This window comes from Mus musculus, chromosome 5 (genome assembly GCF_000001635.26).
Source record: "Mus musculus strain C57BL/6J chromosome 5, GRCm38.p6 C57BL/6J".
In the NCBI taxonomy this organism is placed as follows: Eukaryota; Metazoa; Chordata; class Mammalia; order Rodentia; family Muridae; genus Mus; species Mus musculus.
Window position 1 is genome coordinate 89,491,126 of NC_000071.6, and position 10,725 is coordinate 89,501,850.

Consider the following 10,725-nt stretch of genomic DNA (forward strand, 5'->3'; position numbering starts at 1 on the left):
ATCTCATGCGCAGGGTCATCTTGGCTTTGAACTCTTCTTAGGAAAAAAAAAAAAGTCTTAGAGAACTGACTTGCAGCCGTTCCTCCAGACTAGACTCTGTTAATGCTCACGCAACTTCACTTGAATTTGTCCGACCTGTAAATATTGCAAAAATGAAGAGCCCAAGCTCTTAGTGTCCAGAATTGTGTGCACTCAGCCTGTGGTCACATTCTCCACAGAAACGATTTTGTTTCCTACTTAGAGGCAAAGCAGAATGAGACAAGTTTCTCTGACAGTTTCCCTTCCTGTTGTCCTTGACCCCACACATTTTCTAAGGTACAGTATGAACACACGCAGGAATGCCAGACTTCTGATCTTTTTCACACCCTGTGGGTGTGTTTTCTTTTTGGACACCTGGGACAGTTTATATAAACACCTGCTTCATCTGGGATAATAAACTTTGTGAGATCCTGTTTATCTTCTTGGTCCCTGTTTTCAGCATGGAGCATTTATTTACTGTCTTGTGAGTTAGTCTATGAATTTAGAGTTTTAGGACTGTTTAATGAAATATAAAATTGTAGATGAGTTCTAGGTAAATAGGTCCTTATGTTTTTAGTTTTGACTTAAGTGTCTTTCTCTGAGTAACCTTCATAGGGTATCCCAAAGCACGAGTGACTGACTTCATTTAATGATAAGGCTAAAGTGGATAATTTATTAATAGGAAACATGACTTAAACTATTGTAGGTTAACATGCCCATGGGACATACACAAATAATGAAGCATTTTTCTGTATCATGTCATATAATTTTAAAGTATTCCGTCTAAAATTTAAATACTGATTGGATTTGTAATCAAAGAGGAAGTTTACATCATCCATATGTGTTTTAGTCTCTTTTTTGATGTTCTGATGAAATACCACAAGCAAGGAATTTCTATAAGAGAGCATTTATTTAGGCTTATGGTTCCAAAGGGTTGAGGTGGTATGGTGAGTGCATCATGATGGGGAGACATGGTAGCAGGCAGCAGGAAGTGTAGAGACATCATTCAAATGCAGTGATTTTTTAGTCATAAAAACTCGATGAGAGCCTCTTATTAACATGTGGAATGTAGTCATTTCTATAAGAAAAGAATATTAGGTAAGATTCGGGATATTCAGGATATTGTGGCCATTGCAAATAATATTAGAAAGAATTTGAGATAATAAAAACATAGCTTTTGTCTGTCTAATAAAATTATAAAGCCTTAATGTTAAAGATTTTTAACTTAAGAGAAAATGCACACAATAATGAGTTATAAGTAATCTGTGAAGGAGATAAATGAACTGATTTGGCCACATTTTGAGAAGACAATTTCATTTTCTTCCTTCCTTCCTTCCTTCCTTCCTTCCTTCCTTCCTTCCTTCCTTCCTTCCTTCCTTCCTTCCTTCCTTCCTCCCTCCCTCCCTCCCTCCCTCCCTCCCTCCCTCCCTCCCTCCCTCCCTCCCTTCCTTCCTTTCTTCCTTCCTTCCTTTTTTTTTGGGCAGAGATTGAAACTGCATTCAATCTTTGCAGTCCAAAATGAGTTCAGATAGAGTTGCCCTTCTGAAAGCAGCATTGCCTCTTGGAAAGAGTTATGTTGAAATAGACAAAGTTTGTCTTTGAATAGAGCGCATGCTTAGTGGTTGGTTCCAATGTAGTTATTCAACAGGCATTTATCAGGCAGAGTTCAAGGCACAGAAACACAAAGGCAAGCACAACAGTACTCCTGCTTCTAGTAACTCATGGTTTAGTAAAATGAGGTAAATCAAGAAAGCTGTAATTAGGTGATCAGAGTTTTTTTTAAAGATATACTTTGTTGTCATATCTCCCTTTTCATTTCTGATTTTATTAATTTGGATACTGTCTCTGTGCCCTCTGCTTAGTCTGGCTAAGGGTTTATTTATCTTGTTGATTTTCTGACAGAACCAGCTCCTGGTTTTGTTGATTCCTTGTATAGTTCTTTTTGTTTCTATTTGGTTTGATTGCTTCCTGCTGTCTATGCCTCTTGGGTATATTTTCTTCTTTTTGTTCTAGAGCACTCAGGTGTGCTGTCAATCTGTTAGTGTGATCAGAATTTTTGATACAGAATATTGAGTGACTACTGGGCTCAGGGAGAATATTCTGATGGCTTATTTCTATCCTCTTCTGTCTCGACACATAATGGCAAATTTGACCTGATTTCTTGTCACGTTTTCATTTTGATTCTCAATCTAGTTTTGTACTCACGGGCAAGCTCCTTTATGCTCTGAGTCTTAGTGTCCTCTTGTGACAAGCAAGTTTTCTCATGTGTCAATCAAATGATCTCAATCTCACAAGGTTTCCTCAAGTATTTATTTAAATACTATGCTCAAAAGAGTGATTCTAAGAAATCTACCTTTTGGGGTCCTTTAAATCACCCTTTGTATTTTCCACTACTAGAATCCAAGAATGGACATCAGGTTATTTATATGCTTTCAAATATATTTATTTTTTTATCATATGGCACTTGATTGTCATACGGTCCTTCCCAGTTAATCCTCTTTGGGAGATCATAAGTAATCTAAGGCATGGATGGTGACTTCACTTACTTATGTAGTCACAGACAGACCTAGTTGAATACCCAACACAAATCCTCAGTAATTACGTGTTCAGGGATTGAGTTGTCTTCTGATTATATTATTTTTAAAATAGCAATGGAATTGGAGAGCTGGGCAGAATAACAGAATCTAACCTGTATATGTCATTTTAGTTTTGAAATCTTCTAATTACAGTTAATGATAAAACATTAATTGTAGATAATTACACTCATGTCAGAGGTAGTTCTGGAACACAGTGAAGGACGCTCCAATTTAAGCTAATCAATAACTTAGTTGCTGGGAAATTCTGATTCCTGCAGTGCTCAAGACAGCAGTGATTTGAGGTAAAATCAATTGAATTTTCAGAAACTAGGTGGAGGAAAGTGAAAAACACATTTCAGGTAGGTAATAAAAAAACTAGAGTCATACAAGTAAAGGATTCTTTTTGCTTAGAATGGATACTAGCTTTTTTTTTCCAGAAAATCTATATCACTTTTGAGATTAAGGTCTTATCTTCCTGGAGAGCAGTAGTTCTTTGTGCTTGGCAGTAAAGTAGTAATTATTTTCATAAATTTGTTTGAGTGTTCCTTTAAACATTTCTTTAAAGTTTAAAAGATAGTAGCTTATTAAATACAGTTTTAAGTAATAATAAGGAAGTTGGTAAAATATGGAAGTGTTCATGGGCCCACTGATTTGCCAGAAATGGATTAAAAAGACCATTCAAACTCTATAGCCATGGAGTAGAAACCACCTGTTGTAGAACTGGAATCAATTCAGAGAAATCAATTTCCCAGCCTTACAGTTCTTGGTTCAATCTGATAGTCATTGTGATCTCTAGAGGGAGAAGGAGAGATGCCTTTGTCAGCAGATATTACAGGTACAGATACATCCATGGTAGCATCTAGATGTTTGGTGGAGCTTCTGTATTCTTAGAGAAATGTATATGCATTGCAGTTCTCTTTTTCATGCTTTATGGATAAATGTTTATTTTTGACATATTTCTTTTCTTAATGCATCTTATCCAAAATAAAATACCATATATAGTATGTGGAGTGGGGCATGTGTTGGAGGTGGGAACAAATTTGAGACTCTTGATTCAAAGTAAATATGCACAGAAGGTAAAAATGCATATTTTCTCAGCAGAAGCCACCAAAGGCATTTTCAGTCTATTAACAAGAAAAATTATAATTTTTTAATATTGGGTAAAATTATTCAAGTACTTAGCCTATGCTAATTGTGATAATATATTATATATTTTGTATTAATATTTTCAGACAATGAATCCAGTAAGGTATTTTCTTTCATCAGTAACTTCTAAGCTTGAGAGATAGAGGATCTGATATATGTCTGTTTAGTGTAATTATGGAGACTGCAAGTCTCCATTCAACTCTAAACAACAGTGAGAATTACAGTCCCGAAATTAAGCTAAAACCCCTTTCTTCCTCATTTCTATTTCTTCACACATAGCTCACATATACATATAAACAAAAATAATGAAGGAAACTGTTTAACAGAGACTAAAGCTGGTCTCATGACTGTCTTTATTGGCTTGTTCAAATGGTTTGATAATGATTTGGAAAACCATGCTGAAAGGGAATTTCTTAATCATATCTACCAAAAATCTATCTTATTTATCTATCATATATAGGTATGTCTGTCTTGATCATTGAAGGAGACTTTTGCTGTTGGCCAAGAGTTGAGGAGGAAAAAGAGGAACTATTCTACCTTTGTGGCCAGAGGTCATAGATAGAGAGAATAAGAAAAATGATGGGACAGGAAATGGGGGAAAACATCGTGATGGTTAAGAGAATGCTCCTAAGCTTTCTGCAAATGAGAGGGTGGCTCCCCTTTGCCTATTTTATGGTTCATTCCAGTTATTGCTTTAAACTTTCAAATGTAATGAAAGTAGCAAGTGTGTCCTTTAACATGCAGATAAAATTGCAAGGAGATTACTGTGTGGGAGTTCCTTGGGCAGCCATATATATTTATTAACCAAATGGACCCAGTGAAGAAGAACTTCTGGCCTTCAGCCATCCTTTCCTAACTAAAGTTAAGGCTTGGTCACATGGGCTTTACTCAGAGGAACCAAGCTCATTTTAAGACCAGATAGAATGGAGCCTAAAAATGAGACAGATTACATGTCCCATGCCACAGCCAACTTTACTCAGAGCATCAAACAATTTATACCCTGAGGGTTTTAAGAAAGGCCATAGGAGTAAAGTTCTCATGAGTTGAAGCCCTATATAATCACAAGAACAAGTTGCACTGGGCAAAAACATTTTTTCCCCATAGAGCCATATACACAGGTAACACTAGCCAGTTGTGTGGGTTGTGTGGATAATCTAAAATAAACTCACTCCTCTCCACCATACCTGGAAGAGGCACAAAAACACACATTCTAAGAACAATTCTGTTTTTTTTTTTTTTTTTTTTTTTAAAGAAACTGAGGTCACAAGACTCTTGTCTTTTTCTTGGAGTTTTCTCACCAGCACTCAGAAATCCCTTCTCATGACTTTATTCTTGAACTGTGTTCCCATATACTTCTTACTCATGAGAGATACTACAGGACAAAGGTCTAGTCTGTGTAACGATTTAAAGTTGAGTTAGGGACTTAAGGAGATGTCCAATGTAGGAGTTAAATCTGTTCCTCAGGGGTGTGGTTATTTTCCCTTTCTGGGCCTCTGTGTTTATACCCAGCACAATGATCATGTATCACAGCTCTTAAGAATGAGACCAAGCTCATTCACAGAGCAGAAGAGAACAGCTATTAAGGGCCTTAATGTGACAGAATTAGGCAATGCTTTCTTTTTGAATACTTTTCACACACATTGCCCAGGATTTGATACTGGGGTGAGTGCCTTTCCTAAATATTTAGAGGCTCATTTTATGCCTCATGGAGTTTATTTAAAAAGCAATAGAATGTGTTGAGTGACTGCCATTATCTCTTGGGAAAAATTACCTTCTAAAAAGAATCCACATGTTTCTTTTTAGAAAAGAATAATCATTGTGAGCCATAGATGAGAACATACAAAACCATGCGTCCTGACAGGAAGCCCCATAGCAGTCCACATCTCTGCTTCTATTTGTCTGGGAGATCGGTTTCTACTGCACACATCTGGACACAATGTCTATTACATGACCAGGTCCCGGGAGCTGGTTTCATACATTTTATTCTCTCTCTCTCTCTCTCTCTCTCTCTTTCTCTCTCTCTCTCTCCCTCTCTCTCTCCTCCCCCTCTCCCTCTCCTCCTCTCCATTCCTATCCACCTCTCCCTCTCTCCTTTCCCTACTGTCTCTCTCTCTCTCTCTGTATGTCTGTGTATGTATGTATGTATGTATGTATGTATGTATGTATGTAGAGGATATGTGTGCTAAACGGAATGTGTGCAGTGAAGGGTTTATGTTTGTGTATGTGTGTATATGTGTCTTGAATGGTGTGTGTTGAAGGATGTGTATGTGTGTGTGTTGAAGGGTGTCTGTGTGTGGTGTGGGTCAAACCCAGGATGGCAAGGAATGAAGCAAGCTCCTAGGACTGAGCTACATCTCTAGGCCATGGGGGGAAATGATACTATCAAGGCAGAAGTTCAAGCTAAGGGGACCTCAGAAAGATGCATTTGTGTTTTCCCCAAAATATCCAAAAGGTTGTCATTTGCTATTCATTAAGGAATTATGCTTTTGTATTTCAGAATATAAGTTGTCTCAAGAGCCGTATATCACAATTACTACAGAGTTGAGGACATGGTTTTGCTCAGTGAAAGTCTCCAAAACTACACTCAAAAGTTGACCTTATAGATAGCCCTTTAACCTATTCTGAATGGTATGTCCATTTATTTAGCAACTAATGAGGGACTAGGAGAGTCTAGTGGAATTTGTATCTGCTTTGCTGTTCTTCATAGTTCAATTGGTAACTAAAAGGCAAACCTATAAATCCGTAGTTTAGTATGACCAGTAAAGTGTTTTCTAATTAAGCAGCATTTAGTGACTAACATTCAACTTCCACTGAAATATAAAATAGGATGTCGATTTCTTTTAGTTGTTGGTTTCAATTTTATAATGAATTAATTGCATTTATGATGCTTAATGTTTCTCCTGGGCTCATCTCAATAAAATTTCAATTATGCACACTTCCTGCTCACTGAACATAGAGAAAAATACATTTCTTGAATATTCTTTCCATGTAATAACATAATTTTTACTGAGAGTGAGTCTTTGTGATGTTTCTTGGCCACTGGCTGCCTCTGAGTGGATGCCTTATGGTGTGTTCTGTTTTATTGGCACTTGGTCTTTTAGGTTAACTTATGTCAGGATGACGATGAGAGAAAAGTGGAGTATTCAGAATAAGATGAAGATTTGTCTACCCTATAATTTTTATTATCTCCTTTTGTGTTTAACTTTGCTTATGTTTTATAGAAACTAGTGTTTAGCGCCAAAATGCTTTTAGCACGTAAGTCAATATAAATACATGTTTATCCTCTATCTTTTTTGACATGGAATATCTATTCATAAAATAATGTTGTTTTGTTCTTTTAATGACATGCCCGGATTGATTTTTAAAAGCATTTGAAAACACAAACTGTTAATATTAAGTTGTTAAGAAATGAACTGTATTTTTCTGTGTGTGTGTGTGCACACATTGATTTTATTGTAACAAGCAACTTGTACACTTCAGCATTTAAAATGAGCATCTTTTTCCTTCCAGTGAAAACCGAAAAAGAAAAAAGAAGAAAAAAGAAAAAATTAAAAATAATATTACAACAGAGAATGTTAACTCCAAATAAAACCGTACATGTTCTGCTGATTCTCCCATTGAGTGTCAGGGCTCATGTCATTATCAGGAGAGAATTTTAAGTGTCACCTTAAATTGCAAGGATGTCTGTTAAGTCACATAATTAAATATGCCAAAAGAGGAGCCATGTTGTCAGTGCCACCCCTGACACCTCAAACCCACCCTTGCTCACCACCTATACCCCCCCCCTTTTTTCTTTTTTCTTTTCTTCTTATTAAGCAAGAGAAAGTAGACAGATGCATGTTGGAAAATGCTGTCTGTATTCACATAGAGACGCAGTGCAATTGCTGAGCCCAATATACAGAGAAAAGAAAAAAAGCTAGAATTCTATAAACTACTACACAGGGGCCTACCGCCCTCCAGCAGAGCCAAGGGAACTCGGAGCTTTTCTTTTTTTTTTCCCCCACAGAGCATGGTGGTGGTGTTGAATCCACAAATTTGAGACAAGAAGGGATAAAAAATGAATTTAGAATAGAAACGGAGATTCTCTTCCTGTTGTATTTTTCTCAAGATATTTTCCTTCAAATTAATTGAGAACAATGATGTTGAGACCTCAAAACAGGGCTACTGATCACAGAGGGACAGGGAGGAAAGGACTGCAACTTGCTCCCAGGGACTGGAGAAAATTAAAAAAGAAAAGGAAAATAAAAAAGAGGGTTGGAATCTATCAATCTTCTGTGCCAGGCATCCTCGACTTCATCCTCATCGTGAGCTTCTTCACTTTCATCCGTATCTCCTTCTTCATCAATATCTTCCAACCCCTCCTCCTCATTGTTGTCGTCATCATCCTCTTCTGCCTCTCCCTCTTTATCATCAATATCGGGAACCAAATAGTACTGCAAGGGATTTGGCCAAATGTCACCTTTGATGACCTTTCCTAACTCATCAGCACCTGCGTCAGAATGGTCGGTAAACCAGGTAAAGGAGCTCTCTGGCTCTTCGCGCTGCCTTTTCCTGCCTTATTGTGCGTCTGACTTTAGCGTTTTGTCAAGTCCTTTCCAGATTTCCATTTGACTTCGGTGGACTTCGAAGAAGGGTCACCACTCCCCTTCAGATGAAATTCGTTGGAGAGAACTTTATTTTCAACGTAAGGATCTTCATCAAAATAAAAATCTATTCTGTAACCTGATTTAATGTCTTCAAATTCTGTCACTTCAACTCTGGTCATTAATGCAGAGCCTCCTCGTCCTCCTCCCCAAGCAGTGCAGACACTTGTGGATGCTTGACAAATGTTGTTACCCCCAAATTTGGAATTTTGGCGATCAGTTCTGACCTCTTCTGAAAAAATGGTTGGCGGAGTTTGTTATATTTTTGTTCTACTTTCAAAATTTCCTCACTGGCTTGCTCACTAAGTCTATTTCATTTTGTACTTCATCAATATGTTCAATTGCTTCTTGCTGTTCTTTTTCTCCCTTCGGCAGGTGGGGAGAGGCCAACTTGTCCTCCAGCTTTGGGGCAGCAGTCTGTCTGGGTTTCTTGGGCTGAGGCAGGATCGCAGATTGCCGCTTTGGGGCCATGGCACGAGGGAGGTGGCAGGGAGACAGAGCCCAGAGCCCTGATGTTCACAACAGGAAAAAACTTACAGGAACTCTGAACTGTATTTTTCTTATCTCCCCCAGTTCTTTTCTTGATGGGAAGCAGTGTAGACCTTGGTACTCAGAACTGTTTACCAAATAATTATGGTTCTTGCCTCAAAGCCTTTTTTTTTTTTTTTTTAAATTCCACTCCTCTTTCAGCTATCTAAGTCATGAGTGAGGAAGTCTGAAGCAATGAACTGTGATCAACTATGATGCCTGTGGCTGAAGAGCATTTGTTTGCAAATGGGCCAGTCCCCAGAGTGGCTTTCCTCAGTACACTACTACGCTATAACCTCAAGATGAAGGTGAAGAAGACATGGGGTTGCCTAGTTACTTAAGACACACAGCGCCCCCTGTTGACCAGCAAAGGAACAACACCATGACCAGAACATCAGCTCCCATAGCACAATTTAATACGTCCCAGTAATCTCATTTTCGTTTGTCTCTAAGTAGCGGATGAAAGCTCATGAAAGGCGGATATCTGACTGAATGATGAAGAAAATAAGAGAAACCTGGTGTGGAAATTATATTTGTGAATGAGCATGAGTAAGCTAATACCTTCTCATGAAAGCCTATGTACATCAGTAGCATTCAGCTTCAGCATGGAACTCATCCCTTGCATCCCCCCCCCCCCCCCCCCCCGCTGGTCCTTCCTTGCTTTGTCTCTGTGCGCCACTCATTGTTTGGATGTCAGACGATCTCCGTTCTTTGTGAAGGTAAATCATGGCTGGAACAATTGTTTATGTTTTATTTTTCTTTCAGTTTCTTAGGGTCTTCAAGAGTGCTCATAAGCAGTGGACACTCACACTAAAAAGTCAAGATCACTGTTAGGTGTGTTCAATGAGTACACACATAAAAAGGCATTCTGAAATGCTTTAAGAAAGTGGGAAAGCAGAAAAGCAAGCAGCTCTCCCTTCTCCCTCTCTCCTCCTTCTTCACCATTGTTTCCTCATCTCTTTCTCTGTGTGATCTTCTTCCCCACAAGAAACTCACTTCTTATTGGAAATGGATAAGACTGGAGCTATCGGCTTGTCCTGAGCCTTAGACTCTGGGTATAGATGCCACGGACAGTGATGGAAACGTCCTTTGGCAGAGTACTGACTAAATGTGCCCTGTCCTCAACTGTGGCTTTAGAGAGGAGGGCTATGTCCCTTTTTTTGGCTTAATAGACTTTTGCGACCATTAGCTCTGAAGGTCAGCCAAGCTCATAACATTGGGTCTAATGAGCTCACTGATATTACCCTACCAATGTTAGCCCTGTTAAGATTTGGGGGCATAATCTTTACTATCATTTCCTTTGACTATTTAAAGCATACAGAGCAAGAATGTTCTCATATTTTTGCCATGTAAGATGTCCTGCTTGTCTATGTAAATTTTGTTTCCATTAAAACACATTCTGAACATTTAACAGCAGATAGTTGAGCTGTAAGAATAGTTCAGGGTTCCAGGCTTATTTCTTTTCTCTATGAAGTAGCCTGAGACATGAAGTGTCACTTTCCCCATAGGATATCTGAGGACTGCCCCCTCTTATACATCGGCAGTAATGCAGCACTATAGACTACTACAATTTTCCTGTGTGTTAACACCAGTTTCTCAAGATCTAAAGAATCATTCCAGACAATATGAGCCATCGTATCAGCGTGGAAGAGTGTTTACAAATGTTCAATCAGTGATATTAGCACAATAAAAATATGAAGGAAAAGTATCTTGGCTACCGGAGGGCACCACAGTCACTGTGTGTAGAGCTTGCCCATTTCCCAGTGCCCATCTATTGTGCATGAACTGCTGTGCAGCTGGGTTTCCTCGGTAAT

At 38.4% G+C, this 10,725-nt stretch overlaps 1 pseudogene; it reads right to left on the reverse strand.

Annotated features, from left to right (window-relative positions):
• Nucleotides 1-7,963: 7,963 nt before the first annotated feature.
• Nucleotides 7,964-8,869, reverse strand: Gm6366 (annotated as a pseudogene).
• Nucleotides 8,870-10,725: the final 1,856 nt, after the last annotated feature.